At 42.0% G+C, this 14,007-nt stretch overlaps 1 long non-coding RNA gene across 2 annotated transcripts in view; it reads right to left on the bottom strand.

The window, feature by feature from the left end:
* The window catches only part of LOC136057980 (uncharacterized), an 18,819-nt gene extending 6,069 nt beyond the window's left edge, over positions 1-12,750 (bottom strand). The window contains exons 1-2 of one of the 2 annotated variants that reach the window (XR_010623099.1): positions 12,696-12,750; positions 8,038-8,167 (exon numbers count right to left, since the gene is read on the bottom strand). This is a non-coding gene — a long non-coding RNA (uncharacterized LOC136057980). Of the gene's footprint in view, positions 1-8,037; positions 8,168-8,769; positions 8,867-12,695 lie in introns of those variants that run through there. The other variant, XR_010623100.1, reaches the window with a different exon arrangement.
* Between the last annotated feature and the right edge of the window lie 1,257 nt (positions 12,751-14,007).

Here is a 14,007-nt window from a genome sequence, read left to right as displayed (position 1 = left end):
TGTGTTTTTGGCAGAGGATGTGCCCACATGGATTGTTGTGCACTGTGCACTGCTAGACCTTTGGCTGATTGCCCACAGAAAGCTTCCAACTTTTTCTCTAACTGGGTCTTCTTTTAGACCTAAAGAACCTGAATCAACTTCACTGGTTCTTAGGATATGCCAGGTCAATTTGGAAACATTTGGAAAGACCAGCTGAAGGATGCTAGAGGGGTGCCTGATAGAGGCTGGTGAGGAGGCCTGGCCTCACAGTGTGCCCGGCACGCAGCAGACTGCTCAGAGGGACACACAGCCCCACCTCATTCCTGCCATTATCAACCCAGGGAAACTTCCCCACCACCCTGGTGCTCTGGTCTCACAGCACACCTAGAATGCAAGTGCCTCAGTGTTCCCAGAAGCCATTTGTCAGCCTGCACAATAAGGCCAGTGAGCAAGCCTTCTGAATCTGCTGAACCTGGCTGTAAGCAGTGGATACCCACAGCTGATCACTGGATGTTAGCATGCCCACGACAGGTATCCAATGCTTGAGCAGACTTCACCTCAAAATCAGCTGACATTCAGTTTTTGAATTCACAGATGACTTCTATAATTACAACCAACTCCAGCATAATCCCATGCAAGAAATCATCATAGCCCATGGTACGTGAAGCAGCGCAAACATATTCCTCCTCCTGGTCCAAGGCCTTCTCCATCACATGGTGGTAATGTCAGGCAGAAGGACACAATGACTCAGGGTTTGCTGCTGCAAGACATTGCCTTCAGCTGCAGGTGGAAGCTGATAAATAAACCAAATGGCCCAGTAAAGGCCATTTTTTTTACCACTTAAAGGTACCATACCATGCTACCATTCTGGATATTCTATGTGCATTTACTGGAGCTGAACAGGCAGTAGTTAGATAGCTTTTCTGTTTTAAACCTTCCTATGATGTATAGAATACACTTTGCGATTTGACTTCTTTTTTTTCCTAGTAATTTAACATGTGATTACTAAAATCTATGCTTACAACAAAGTTTTAGGAAAGCAGAATATTTGAAAAAGAGGTATATTTTTTCTTCATTAATGTGGTTTGATTCATCAGTTTGTTATCTCACTACTTCAGCATGAACTTACAAAGCAGCAAAATTACTTTAGAATTAAGTTGACAGTGCTTGAGGATGAATTGCTGATACTCTTTCTCGCTGCTGACAGTAATTTCCTTCGGGATTGTCTTCAGGCTCAGAAGCTAATAAACAACAAGGCCCACAGCAGCAGAGACAGAAATGAAGATAGACAAATAAGAATTAAATCAACTACAATAATAATCTTAATGCTGAATTTGTCTCCTTCTGGTCTAAAATAAATACATTGATTTTCTAGACCAGTGTTTATTTTATAACCTGTATTTTTCTAATAGCTTGTTTATAGGAAAACTGTCTGTGTGTCTGCTCACTAAGAGTCACAGTTGTTTCACCTTGGGAAAAAGAAAATGAGGCTTTTTAAATCATCATAATACTCTTCAATTGATTTAAAGTAAAAGCTACAAAAGGGGAATTGAAGTGCTCTGCTTTGCACACCATGTAAGAATAGCTTTGTTACATTTTCCCACAGCTCCTTAGAGTGCTAATTTTTTAAAAACTTTATCACTACTTTATTATTAATCAGAGCCCATTACTACATTGAGCTGTTTGCAACTGCTGTGTCATGTACCTCAGAGACCAATTAATGCAGAGGCAGTGACAAAAGAAGGATTACAGCAGTGACATTCAGGCACAGTGTGGACAACAGGCAGTCACTGCCAGCACGGAGTGGCCACAACTGACTGCAGTCACAACTTGCCATTGAACGTGGACTTATCTGTATGAAAGGTGGGGACACAAAACAGGTTAAAAAGAAGGTGCATTTTCCCAACTCTGTAACTGTTTTGCAGGATGTGTGATGTTCCTTCCTGCTGTGGTGATGTACATCGTCATGTATCTTGTATAAACAGTAACTGAACATGCAAACCAGGAAGCAAATGTTAAGAATCATTGCATTATTGAATAAGAAAAATCTAATTTAATTAAAAGATAAATATACCATTAATAGTAAACAAATGTTGTCAGGTGACATCAGTTGTACTTGCATACATTTTTCATCTTCAGAGTGCTTTAAAAGAATTCTCATATGTGCTCAATATAGCTCTCTGAAATAGAAAAACAAGGTTTACTTCGTCTAGGAAAGGAAACTGAGTTTCAAGGACTTGACCAAAGAATATGGACAGTCAGTTCAAAATGCTCAAAATGTATTCTATCAATAATGTCATTATATCTCTTTCTCAAGGATTGTGGTTTTGCAGTTAGGTTGCAGGAATTTAATGGGCAGAGAGATGAAAATTACAACCCAGCTGCATAATCGTCTGGCTTCAGGCTAATTCTGCAGCCTATGTAAAGAATGGGGAAATGTTCCTTTAGGTTCAGGTAGTTATTATGAACTGTCCTGACTGGAAGTGAGAAGTTGACAAAGAAATAAGTTAATGATGATCCAGATACTGACAGCATGCACAGGTCTGCCTTCCCATGATGTTACCATCACAAAGTCTTTAGACAACCTCAGACTTACAACAAAAATCAGTGTTTGTGTTGCCATTTTAAGATTTTTTTACTTTAGTATGTCTAAAGACTGCAAAGAAAGTATCTGAGAGGGAGCGGGTTGGAACTAGATGATCCTTAAGGTCTTTTCCAACCTAAGCCATTCTACGATTCATTAGGGCAATGTGGAGCTTAGAGGAACGTCAGTAGAGTTCCACAATAGCTGCATTATTTGAATGAGAAGCCATGGAAACTAAAAAAAAAAACAAAAAACCAAAAAACAACAACAACAACAACAAAAACAGGCAGGGAATTTCCCCTTATCTTAGAAACCTACACATTTTAGACATATTGTTCCCTATCACTGCATTTTGTGCAAGCATTTATATCAGCGAAGTAAAGGCTGGTAGCAATCCCACTGTACACTTTGAACTGAACAACTCAACTGCACAAGAGACACAGGAAATCACTCCTTGATTTCTGAAGAGTTAAATTGCAGCTGCATAACCTTGTCAAGATCCACTTGGAGTAGGATCTGGTGTCTAATGCATTTCTGCTGGTTTTTCTCTCTTAAACTTTCTTTTCCTCCAGGAAAGACATACCTGCATTCTAGCTGCTAACGAAAAAAAAAGGACAATTTTGAAATGTTTAGTCACTTTTATATTGTGATTTTAACTAATGTCATGTAGGAGTGACAGAATTCTTCAGTTAACATAATTCAAAAGAGAAGGGGAGGAGAAGGTGGAGAAAGACTACATAAAATGGATTTATATTGCTTTTACAACTGAATTGTTTTCAGTATAATGTCACGTTCTTAGTGTGGGGGATTCTGCATGTGTCATGAGTCTACAGATGTTCTTGAACACTATGTGCAGCTGCATTATTTATCATGGGCAAATTTATCACCACCTTTGCTAGAATGATTTTTAGACTGATTTCTTTGTAATGTTTCTAATGCTAATGCAATTATTTTAAGTTCCTGAATTGGAACAGGGAGAGACGAGAGGAAGAGGTTTTCATAATACTGAGGGGGTTCTTCAAGAGCCCAATCCTGCAAAAAGAAGAATACTTTCTGCCAAATATAACTATCCTCCGTTCTCACTAACTGCAGGGGAAACTCAAGTGCCCTTCATACCTACACAATGCAGAGCAAGGTGCTGCCAGATTTGTGCAAACTCAGACGAGCTCTGCTGCTCTCCTAATCTTCAAATCTTCTTTGGAAATGCTCTCCTTTCTAAACTTGTCTGGTCCAAAGCCAGTGTTGAGCATACCCTTGGGATCCAGCTTCTTGCAGAACTATCTAGGAAGCAAAGCAAATTTGTCTAAAATTAGAGCAAAACAAAGTCTAAATTCTTCTCTTGGAAAGCCTATAATGTACTGAAGCTGGTTAGCAGCAAGAGAGGTAAATGTAGAACAGGCACTGCAAGCAGAAATTTGGACTTCGGAGAAGGGAAACTTGAAGCTGAAACAGGAGCACATCCAACTGAACTGGCAGAGCATACACTCGAGAAGAGGGTACAGCTGCAGAACAAGTTAAAAGCATTCCACTGTCAAGAAGTATGTTAACGAAAGGAGAAGCTATAAATGAAAATTATGAATTTAATTATGGTATCTCCTACACTATAAGACAGACACTGTCGTGCAGTGCTAGAGGAGCAGAGGCTGCGGCAGGCAGCGCGCCAGGAGAGGCCGGGGGAGCTGTGATTCCTCAGCCCTCAAAAGGCCAAGGGGATGGCAAGGATTTATTGCTGCCTAAAAATACTTCATGGTAAGCTACAGAGAAGTCAAAGCCAGATTTTTCTCAGAGGTTTTTAAAGAACATAAAAGCAAAGATGGTTTGTCAAGGTATAAACATCTTTTTTTTTTTTAATGGAATATCATAGTTCTTAAATAAATCCAGAGTTTGTGTACTATAGAATTTGTGTATTGGAGATCTTTTAAAATGTCCTGAATTTAGCACATGGTGGAAGCAATACATATATGTAAGCTACATAATCATGTACCAAGTTGCTGAAAAAGTTCTTCTTGTTACCAAGAAGCTAATCACGTGATTTTGGAGATATAGAAAATGAGTGTTTCTGTTAATAAAAATGTGCATCTGTCAATATAGACTATCACAGAAAACTGAATATTCCAGGGAGTCTTTCAGAAGAATGCCAGAAAAGAATATTGAAATATGCAGTATATATGTGAAGATATTAGTTTCCAGTCTTCACACAATTACTTAGCTCAAAAGTTAATTGTATATGATCGTGGCATTTTTCCTGTCTCTCACCAATCTATAATCATATACATGGGGTCTAGCTGTGTCGGTTTGTATACCCAATCCCAGAAATTGTGGACTTCCTCACAAACATTCCTCTGTGTGTGTGTGCATTTCTATCTTAGACTGAAGTGTATGATTTTAATTATCCTAGACCCTCACAGATTACACTGTGGTCTCTGTAGTGGAAATGCTGAATCACGGCCTGAATCGGTGACTGAGCAGCTGGTAGGAGGGCAGAGCCAACCCAGGGGAGCTCAGGTGTATGCATTACCTGAGCAGTAAGCAGTTTTGCTTCATTTCTGTGTCTACGGCTGCAGCATTTGAGCTTATTCTCATTTGATGCAGCTTAGGATTATGCTACTCCACTAGTATTGCTGTACTTTCCATCACATGACAGCATTACAGTCTCCAACAGCTAAAGGCATTTTTAACCTAGCTCCATAACCTACAGCTCTCATCTTAATAATCGCAGTATTTCTGCTGATTGAGCGAATTATACAGGCAGTGAAAATCTAACACATTTTGTAAGCTGGCCTTCTAATGGCAACGAGGCAATACAGGTCAGTTAGTCCTGTACAGATTTCTGTGATGCAGGAGCAGAAAGGAAACTATGAGTACTCCCAAGACCTGCTTATCAGTTGTAATTCAGCAGTCATAAGAGGGTTTGCAAATCGTTGCTGAACGCTGCAATTCACAGACTATCCAAACTTTCTAGCCTAGAAAATGTGATTTTTGCCACTTAAAGTAAAAAGCAACCTGGTTTACATTGACATGATGGTAGAGGGCCTCAACAGTTCTGTCTTGGCTTAAACAGATTTTAACTTCTTTTGGCTGCATGTAGCCACGAGGTACTCTCAACTTGATTCGTTTCAGTTTAACTAAAGCTTATAGTAAAAGCAAGTGGCTTTTCCTTGTGGATTAAACTGCCTATGTCTCCACAGTAAGTCATAGAAAAAAGAATGCAAACACAGAGGACACAGATCACAGTGATTCAGAATGAGCTCCTAGTGTTAAGAAAACATGTAAAATAAAATCAAAGCAGACACCAGACGGAGGAGAAAGACATCCCCCACCCAACCCCTGAATATCACGCTCCTCCTGGTGATGACTCACCTTAATACTCCCCCATTCCTATTGAGAAATATCAGAATATCAATCTTAAGACCTAAAGGCACTCTGGAGGAGTAAGCACAACACTAGAGAACAGGGAAATTTTGTCTAACAATTTAAACTCTATTTTAATTACATCTTCCTGTATAAATCTGGTAATTCTTACTAGGCTGTTGAAAACCTTGGACTAGCAATAAATTATTAGATACATATGTGCAGTGTGTTCCCTTTTGCCAGTAGGAAGGCTTTGAGTATAATATCTGAAATAGACCAGAGTTGTTAAGAGGAGGACTTGGAAGGCAAAATAAACACAGTAAGAAGCTGAGGATGAAGGACCCAACCACTGTCTAACACCCCTGGGCACCACTGTTTGAAAGAGAACAGCGTGGTTTCACAGCCCAGGACAGCACGGATCTGCACAAGCTCCATTTATGGCGCCGTGTTTATGGCTCCTTGCTGTACCTTGAATTGTTTACGCTGCTGATTGCCTCTGCTTGGCCCCTGGAAACCTCCTCAGGCAATGGATGTCAGCCTGAAACGCTTCCTGCAAACTGAGCTTGCTCTCAGTCATTCCAAGCTGTGTTCTCATTAAGGACACAAAAGCAGGATTTCTCAGAAGCTGCTGTTGCTGGGGGCACCTCTGCAGGGACAGCTGATTTTCTCACTTGCCATCCACATCTCAAACACCGGGAACTGCTTCTGCTTTCAAAGTAGCTCTGCATACCCCAAGTGCTGCTGCCACATGTACATATTCCTTCTAGAGCAAGCTGAATGGGAAAAGTATTCTATAATGATCTCTGATTTAGTTTAAAGTGCCATCTTTTCCTTTATTGCATTTTGTCTGTGAGAAGTGTGCGGAGTCTTGTGCAGCTGTGTTCTTGCTCTTATTTGGCACAGACCTCTTCTGAGTTTTGCATCCTTACCCAGAGTTTCCATCCTCCTTTTGAAAGGAGTGACAAATGGGCACAGAGCAGAGGAGCTCAAAGCCTGCAGGGATGTGAGTCAGGACAAGAAGAAAAAAATTAAGCTAATGAAAAAAAAGCTGCCTCGGCTTCCAGTGAATGTGCTGTGAGCTAGAAAGTGAAAAAAACTCAAATAGAGAAGAGAAATGGAAGAAAAACACTGAAATTCAACCACTGTCTCTTTTTGTTTTCAGAGCACGAAGTATCAGCTGTACCAAGCCATAAATCAGCTGACCAGTAAATGCCTGCCCAGTCTTCTTGTGGTCACCTGCAAGTCATCTACAAGAATGCACAGGAGAACAGGCAGAAGGGCTCCTTCCAGGAAGGTACTGAGCCCTTCTGCTTCTGCTCAGATTGGGACACTCAGCATACTCACCACCACACCTGACTGCATCCTGGTCTTATATGGTGTATTACTGACAGCTGTGCCAACAAAATACAGTTCCAACTTGGGAAAAAAACATTACGTTTTTTTTTTAATCTAGAAATTAACTGGGGTTAAACCAATTTCCATTGTCAGATGTGCCAACCTTTAGAATAGATCTAGCATTAAATCATGGATGTCTATGGGGAGTTCCCTTGGATCATTTGATCAAATTATGTTCTTTAAAGTATGCTTCAAAAATGTCATTCCAGCGTAGGAGGAAAAGAAAGAAAATAAGGCAATGGAATGAAGGGAAATCTGGAGAAATGAAATGTTGTCTCATGTATTTTGACAATGTAGACATCAGTAGGTTTGCCAGACAGATAAGCTTCAGACTTCAGATACAGCTTAAGGAATTCATGACTGGCACACACCAAAAAAAAAAAAATCTAGTCTGAAGCACAAGCTACCTGCTAGCCAGTTTCTTGACTTTGTCCTCTCAAACCATTTTTCTGAGTTTATTTACACTGTAACAGTTCATATTTCTCCTATGCCTGAGGTCCTTCCCCAGTCCTTGGGACACAAACTGCGATCTGACAACGTGGACAAGTCATGGTGACCATAGTATTGTAAGTAACATGATGGGTAGGCAGCACCAGAAAAGGGGAAAAAGATGAGAAGATGAGAGACTTAAAATGACCGAATATAGAAATCAAGAAGAGAAAATACCACTGAAATGGCTAAAGAACTGGGACAGAAAAATCCCACTGAACATAGTGGTTAATCATTACCTTGCTTTGCAAACATCACATTGTAGCCGCTTTTCCTTCACTGACGTCTGCTACTCCACCCCATTACTTTCCTCGGTAATAAACCAGGCATAACTGAGCACAACTGAGGGATCCACTGTGTCTTTGGCACCTGCAGGGAGTAAGGGAGAGAAGAAGCTGTTGTTTCTTTAGATCTCAGAGAATACAGTAAATTTGACTACGAAGTGTAAGATGCATTTTTACAGATTATTTTGAAAAAAATGTTATACTATAATCCTGGCTGTCTAGCCTTACATAGCACACTTGATTTTTGCATTATTTTGATTATATATTACAGCACCAAGTAATAGAGATCAGTTTACTGAATTCAGTTTGGAGTATCTAAACATCATTTCTGTTGTTAGATTTTCTCTTTCTGACCCCAGCACCTAAATATCCTTTGGTCATGTTCCACACCTTAACCATATGCTCCTCTACCAGAGAGCAGAATAATTCCAGGCAAATAAGACACTTGCTTGTATCCATTTTAGCTGCAGTTCTTGGAGGTGCAAACAAAACACGCTGGATGGGAAAGACTCACTAACGCAGTTGGTGCTTTAGATCATATGATAATCTTTTTCCTGTGTTAGTTATTACTGAATGGGAATAAAATACATGCATGCTAGGGCTTGGAACAGATGGCACTTCTGTTCTGCAAGGAAGAAACAGGGGCAAAGGGGCAGCAAAGTTAAACCTCCCCCTTCCCTGTCTTACTGGGATTCATTGTGTTGCCCTCCTGTTACAGTTGGCTGTGGCTCTTTCTTGTTATAAAGAGATGTCAGAAGTTAGGGAGAGACAGATGATAACCTTAAATCCTTTGCTGCATTTTACCAGGATTCCTAAAAAAAAAAAAAATAAAAGCCGGCTAAGGGAGTTGGAAAATGTCAGCGAGGCATCGCACAAAGAACTTGATACATTTGTTGACCTTTCCTTTTCCTCCACCCTTCTCCTCTAAGATGGATTTAGTAGTAGTGGGTGCTCTAGTGCTACGAGTGCTTTCTTAAAAATAATTTAGATTATATTGTCTGTCTGCCTCCTGGAAAACATCGCTGTTTCAATGAACCCCTGCTGCAAATGAAGAAGGAGGGTTTATTGTAAAGCCTCCAAAAATGCAACAAAAATCTCACTCTTTTCCTTGTCCTCTGAAATGCTATTTGTTCTTGCCTCTAAGGTCTTTTTCTTTTTTTTTTTTTTTTAATTGTACCTCTGTATTCAGGGTCTTTTCATTCTTATCCTTCATTTTACAAATGATGTGTGTGGTATTAAGAGCTGAAGGCTGAGATGAGAGGAGAAGTGTTTTGAACTGACTAATTTGCAGGCAAGAAATAAAGCTCTTGTAAGGTGGTCCCAGGGGTATCTTCACCATGAACACTATTTGAAATGACATGTAATCTCGTACATTTCAAAGGCAAAACATTTCCTATTCTAAAGTATCTTCATGCACCAGGGTTGGTTTACCTGTTCCCAGAGAATAATAAACCACCAGAGACAAGGAAACTCCTTCCTTCAACATTCTTGTTCTTTTTCAAAGGGGCAACTGCAGTTTCTCTCCTATCTTTTGCTGCTCTGATGGCTTATAACTTTGTGGTCGCTACCAGTATATAGCTGAATGCACTTCTGGATTAAATACCAACTAACAGCACGTCCCTCTACAACACTATAAATAATGGTATAGAGCTCCCTTTTTGTTTTCTACAACAGTGGAAAATTTACATCCAGCTGTTACTGTCTTCTAAAATTTTAAGCCTTTCACCATGTCTTTGACCTGGCAATTTCTTAATAGAAACAATTCATCTTCCAGAGAAATTTGAGTACAATGAAGCTTGGAATATTGTGTTAATATCCTTTTTGAACACAATTTACTGTTTCTTGCCTTGTTGACATGGTAAAGGCTTATACACAAAAATCCACATTTACTTTGTGAAGGTACACAGAAGAGCCTCACATTCAGAATTTCTTCCTGTGTTGGTGGAGGTTCAATTGGTCCTTGCACACTGACCATATGTGAATTAAACAGGGAAACTGGCTACAACAAAAATCCAAAGCTTTTTCAAAAATAAACACTGATAAATATGACAATTTTTTCCATTAATTTCATGGCTATCTTGTCCTAAAGCCTTTTGAGGAAAAAAAAAAAAAAAAAAAGAATGCTTAATGAACTCTCTAAGTTGATGTTGACCACTATTTCATCAGTTAACTGATTTTCTAACTCTGCGTGGAGATAAATTAGCGTGCAGCATGCCTTCAGTCACTGAGCCCTGACTATAATGAACAAGATCCTACACGCTGTTCTGAAAAAGCAGGACCTTTACTTATACCAATTTTCAAAATCCATATGCTTGTGTTCAAATGTGCTGGCTCTACATACTAATTCTTCAACTGCAGATAACAAGGAATGTTGTGACAGACGGAGGTACTGAAGGCTCCTGGAAAAAAAGCAGAAGGGCTGCAGTTGCAATGTCCTGAAACGAGAAATTTCTGAAAGATTGATAAGGAAAAAGTTATCTTATGAATCTGATAATAACGTGAGACACCCACGTGGCTGGCACGGCTGGGGCTGTCAGCTCGCATTAGCCCTTGGAAGGACAGGTTTTCCAGCACGAGTGACCCTGATGTGTGTTGTACTTGGAGCTCTACCAAGCGTCAGTCAGGCTTGATAAAATATTATGCCCCATAGGTGGCTCTTACACCTTAACTGTTTTCCCTGAGGCTCTGTCAACTGTATTTCTTAATTTAGGGTTTTTTTGTCCAAACGCATCTTGGAACATACTGTGTGAAGAGGCATGAGGCAGCATCCACAAAAACTTACAGACAGAGTAGTGCTGCTCCCCAGCAGTGCATCTCCTGATCTGGTCCCCATGTTAACTATGAACCATGAGATCAGACCCTGTTCCTAACAATCATAAGAAAACACAAACATTAAAGAAATTTCTACCAAATTACTTAGTAGTGTTACTGGTCTTTATTCTAACTACCACAAGCAGAGAAATGAGAGAGGCCTTTCCATTACCGCTGGGCTCTGTCACATGTTAATGCACAGACGGTGTTACAGCTGGAACACATACTATCTGATGAAAGTTGCAGTGCTTGACTCAGACAGCTGTCGGGGTGAGTGCTGCCTGCTTTCTGAAACAAGATGTAGCTGTCTGCTCTTCTCCGTTTTGCTAGAGCAAGCTATCCACCGTGCATAAGTGTGCTTGAGTAACAGATTTGACCCTACTACTAGACAGGCTGAGAACCTGCTACCCCCTCTTCGTAGCAAACAACCTCCATGTGTCAGAGTAAGGACTTTGTTTACTCCCTGCCTGCAGTGTTACCTCAGTGAGACACTAATCCGGTTTTCTTTCCAGATTAAGCAGCCATGCACTTGCAGCATATCCATTTGTGCATGCACTGAAATGTTTATCTAGGCTATAGGTAGGGACCCATTAGCAGGAATCAATTGCTCCACTTTCAGGTTGCTCTTCAGATACAGCAGCATTTTGCTAATACAGAATACCCAGCCAGAAAGCAAGTCAATGTCCTAGCTCAGATGGTTTAATGAAACCACATTTTTGAGGGGTGTTTTTTGTTTGTTTTTTAACTTTAGTGCCTCATGTGATGTGTACCATTTACACACCATGTGTAGAACACTCGCCTGTTGGAACAATTCATTATCTGGCTGGAAATATTACCGTATATTGTTCTGTTTAGGGAATAAGTCTGAATTTACCATTGACTCAGGAGAAGTTCACAGTGTATCACTGGGTCAAGGACAGGAAGCAGCAGCAGAAATAGCAATGGAAAAAAGCATCAAAAGAAGGCCACTGGGTTATACTTCAAGAAGTCAAAGCTCTTCATTACACCACTGCTGCATTGCAGTGTTAAAAACCAGGCTTTTCAAAATAATATGTGCCTAGATGAAGGAGTCCTAAATAGTGATTTAAATCTTCTTCTGTCTTCTCCACAAGGGAAGCACATAACTTCATAGTGAGGGCTGTTTATGTGAGAAGCACCGAATCACACATAAAATATGAATTGCAGCTATCTTCTGCACAGGGAGTCCGCTAACGTATTTTCCCAAGCACATGATATTTGATTTACTAATTTATTACCCATTTAAAAAAATCCTTCAGTAAATAAATGTGTAACAAAAAGAATTGTTACGCCGTATAATCAGATGAGTAGATACAAACAGGGAAGATTGCTGTCATTATGCAGTATATTGTGCTAAACAGATGCACACGATTTTTTTCACATTTTGTGCAATATCAAACCGCTTCCTTAAGTCAGAGTTTTCTTGTATCAATAAAACGTTTCGTATTTCAAATCAATAGCTCACTGGGAAGCCTATTTTTTCCTCCCTTCTCTCCCTCCCCCCTCCCCATCTCTGAATATTTATTTTGCAGCAAAGTGGTTTGGCACATTACAGAAATTACTGAAGGAGCCCAGTGAAGGAAGTCACCGTGTGATCAGTCTGAGTGCAGGGAGCTGTTCCCCTCCTGAGGAACACCTCACAGCAGAGGGGATTCTGCAGACCTCCTGCTAAAATAGCAGAGATGCCACTGCCTGACCATGGTGCTGCAGTGGACCATTTATCCCGGGCAAGTAACACATCACAGAAATAAAACTTCAAAAATGTGATTATTAAAACTTCTCACCGCAAAGCCACTCAGAACAGCCAGCAGCAGGATGACAAAACAGAATGCATTCCATTTCCTAACGATTGGTTCGTGTATCCTAGAGTGAAAAAACTACGCTTAAAAAAAAGAAAAGAAAACAGTTGTTTTAGTTCTAAATCACTAAAGCATCGAATACAGCTCCTGGTTAAAAGCACGTCCTTGTGCACAGGAAACAAAGAATTTACAGTCATGACGGATAATTACTGTAGTACAGAATGAGGCTTTATTTCGGGTTAGCCTGGTTTTAATTGGATCTTTCCTGCAACGCGAGACCGTGCTGCTGTGGCCCTGAACGCTCACGCGGTCGGAGCGTGCCCTGGGAGCGCGTCCCTGCGGGGGGAACCACGGGGTCACGGCACCAATCCGCGCCGCGAGGGTTTGTTCCCAGGTGTCCGGATCATCACACTGAGAGAGGAATGCGTTGGCCGCTGGGTCCTCACCTCTTCCTCTGTCCTTTTTAACCTTTGTTTTGGAAGGCTTTTAATGAAAATCATTTTTGTTCCCGAGCCTTAAAGATACACGCACCCATAGGCGGGGGGAAGCGGCGACGGCAGGTGAGGTTACAAGGACAGGTGAAAGAAACAAGGTCTCTTCAACATCTGTCTGTGCTGACAGAGGCACCCGCCTCAATTTTAAGAAACCCACCAGTTGCCAAAAAGGCAACTGTTTCTCGTTTGACATTTCGGCCCCACGTTGGGAAAACCTTTGCAAAAATTACAAAGGCTTTTCTTTTCCTCCTCTTTAGAATAAATTCTCCATGCGGCACACGCAGGGCAGCGCAGCCCGCCGATCGCGCCGGTCTCGGGACGCGCTGCCAAACGCACAAAGAAACCCGAGCACGGGCACGGCATCTTTGTCACCAACTTCTGCCGGCCGCTCCCTCAACCCAGTTCCGCACCGCCGTACCGCCGGCTGCAGCCGCACCTCCCGCCCCGTCTCGTCCCTCCCCCGCCCGCAGGAGGAGCGGGGCACGGCCGCCCCACGCCCGGGGCGGAGGGGCCGGGGCCCGGGACGCGGCCCGAGCGGCGGCGGCGGCGGCGGCAGCGCGTTCCCGGAGCCAGAGCGCCCCCTGCCGGTGCCGCGGGCCGAAGCGGGCGCCGCCCGGCCCGGGCATAGTGCCGGTCCGAGCCCGGCGGGGCCGTCCCACGGGGCCGCTGCGGGTGGGGGGGGGGGGGAGTTCTGCAGAGAGGCACGGGTGCCCCGCGTGGGCTTGACTCGTCCCGGCCGGCATCGGCCGGTAGCCGGATGCATCCGGGAAACTTTCAAGCAGGGTTTTTGCTCGCCCCTCCCG

Source organism: Cyrtonyx montezumae, unplaced genomic scaffold (assembly GCF_038088225.1).
Source record: "Cyrtonyx montezumae isolate F1298 unplaced genomic scaffold, pur_monq_1.0 scaffold_7, whole genome shotgun sequence".
In the NCBI taxonomy this organism is placed as follows: Eukaryota; Metazoa; Chordata; class Aves; order Galliformes; family Odontophoridae; genus Cyrtonyx; species Cyrtonyx montezumae.
Note: the sequence above shows the minus strand (reverse complement) of the source record. Positions and strands in the feature narration are given on the sequence as shown.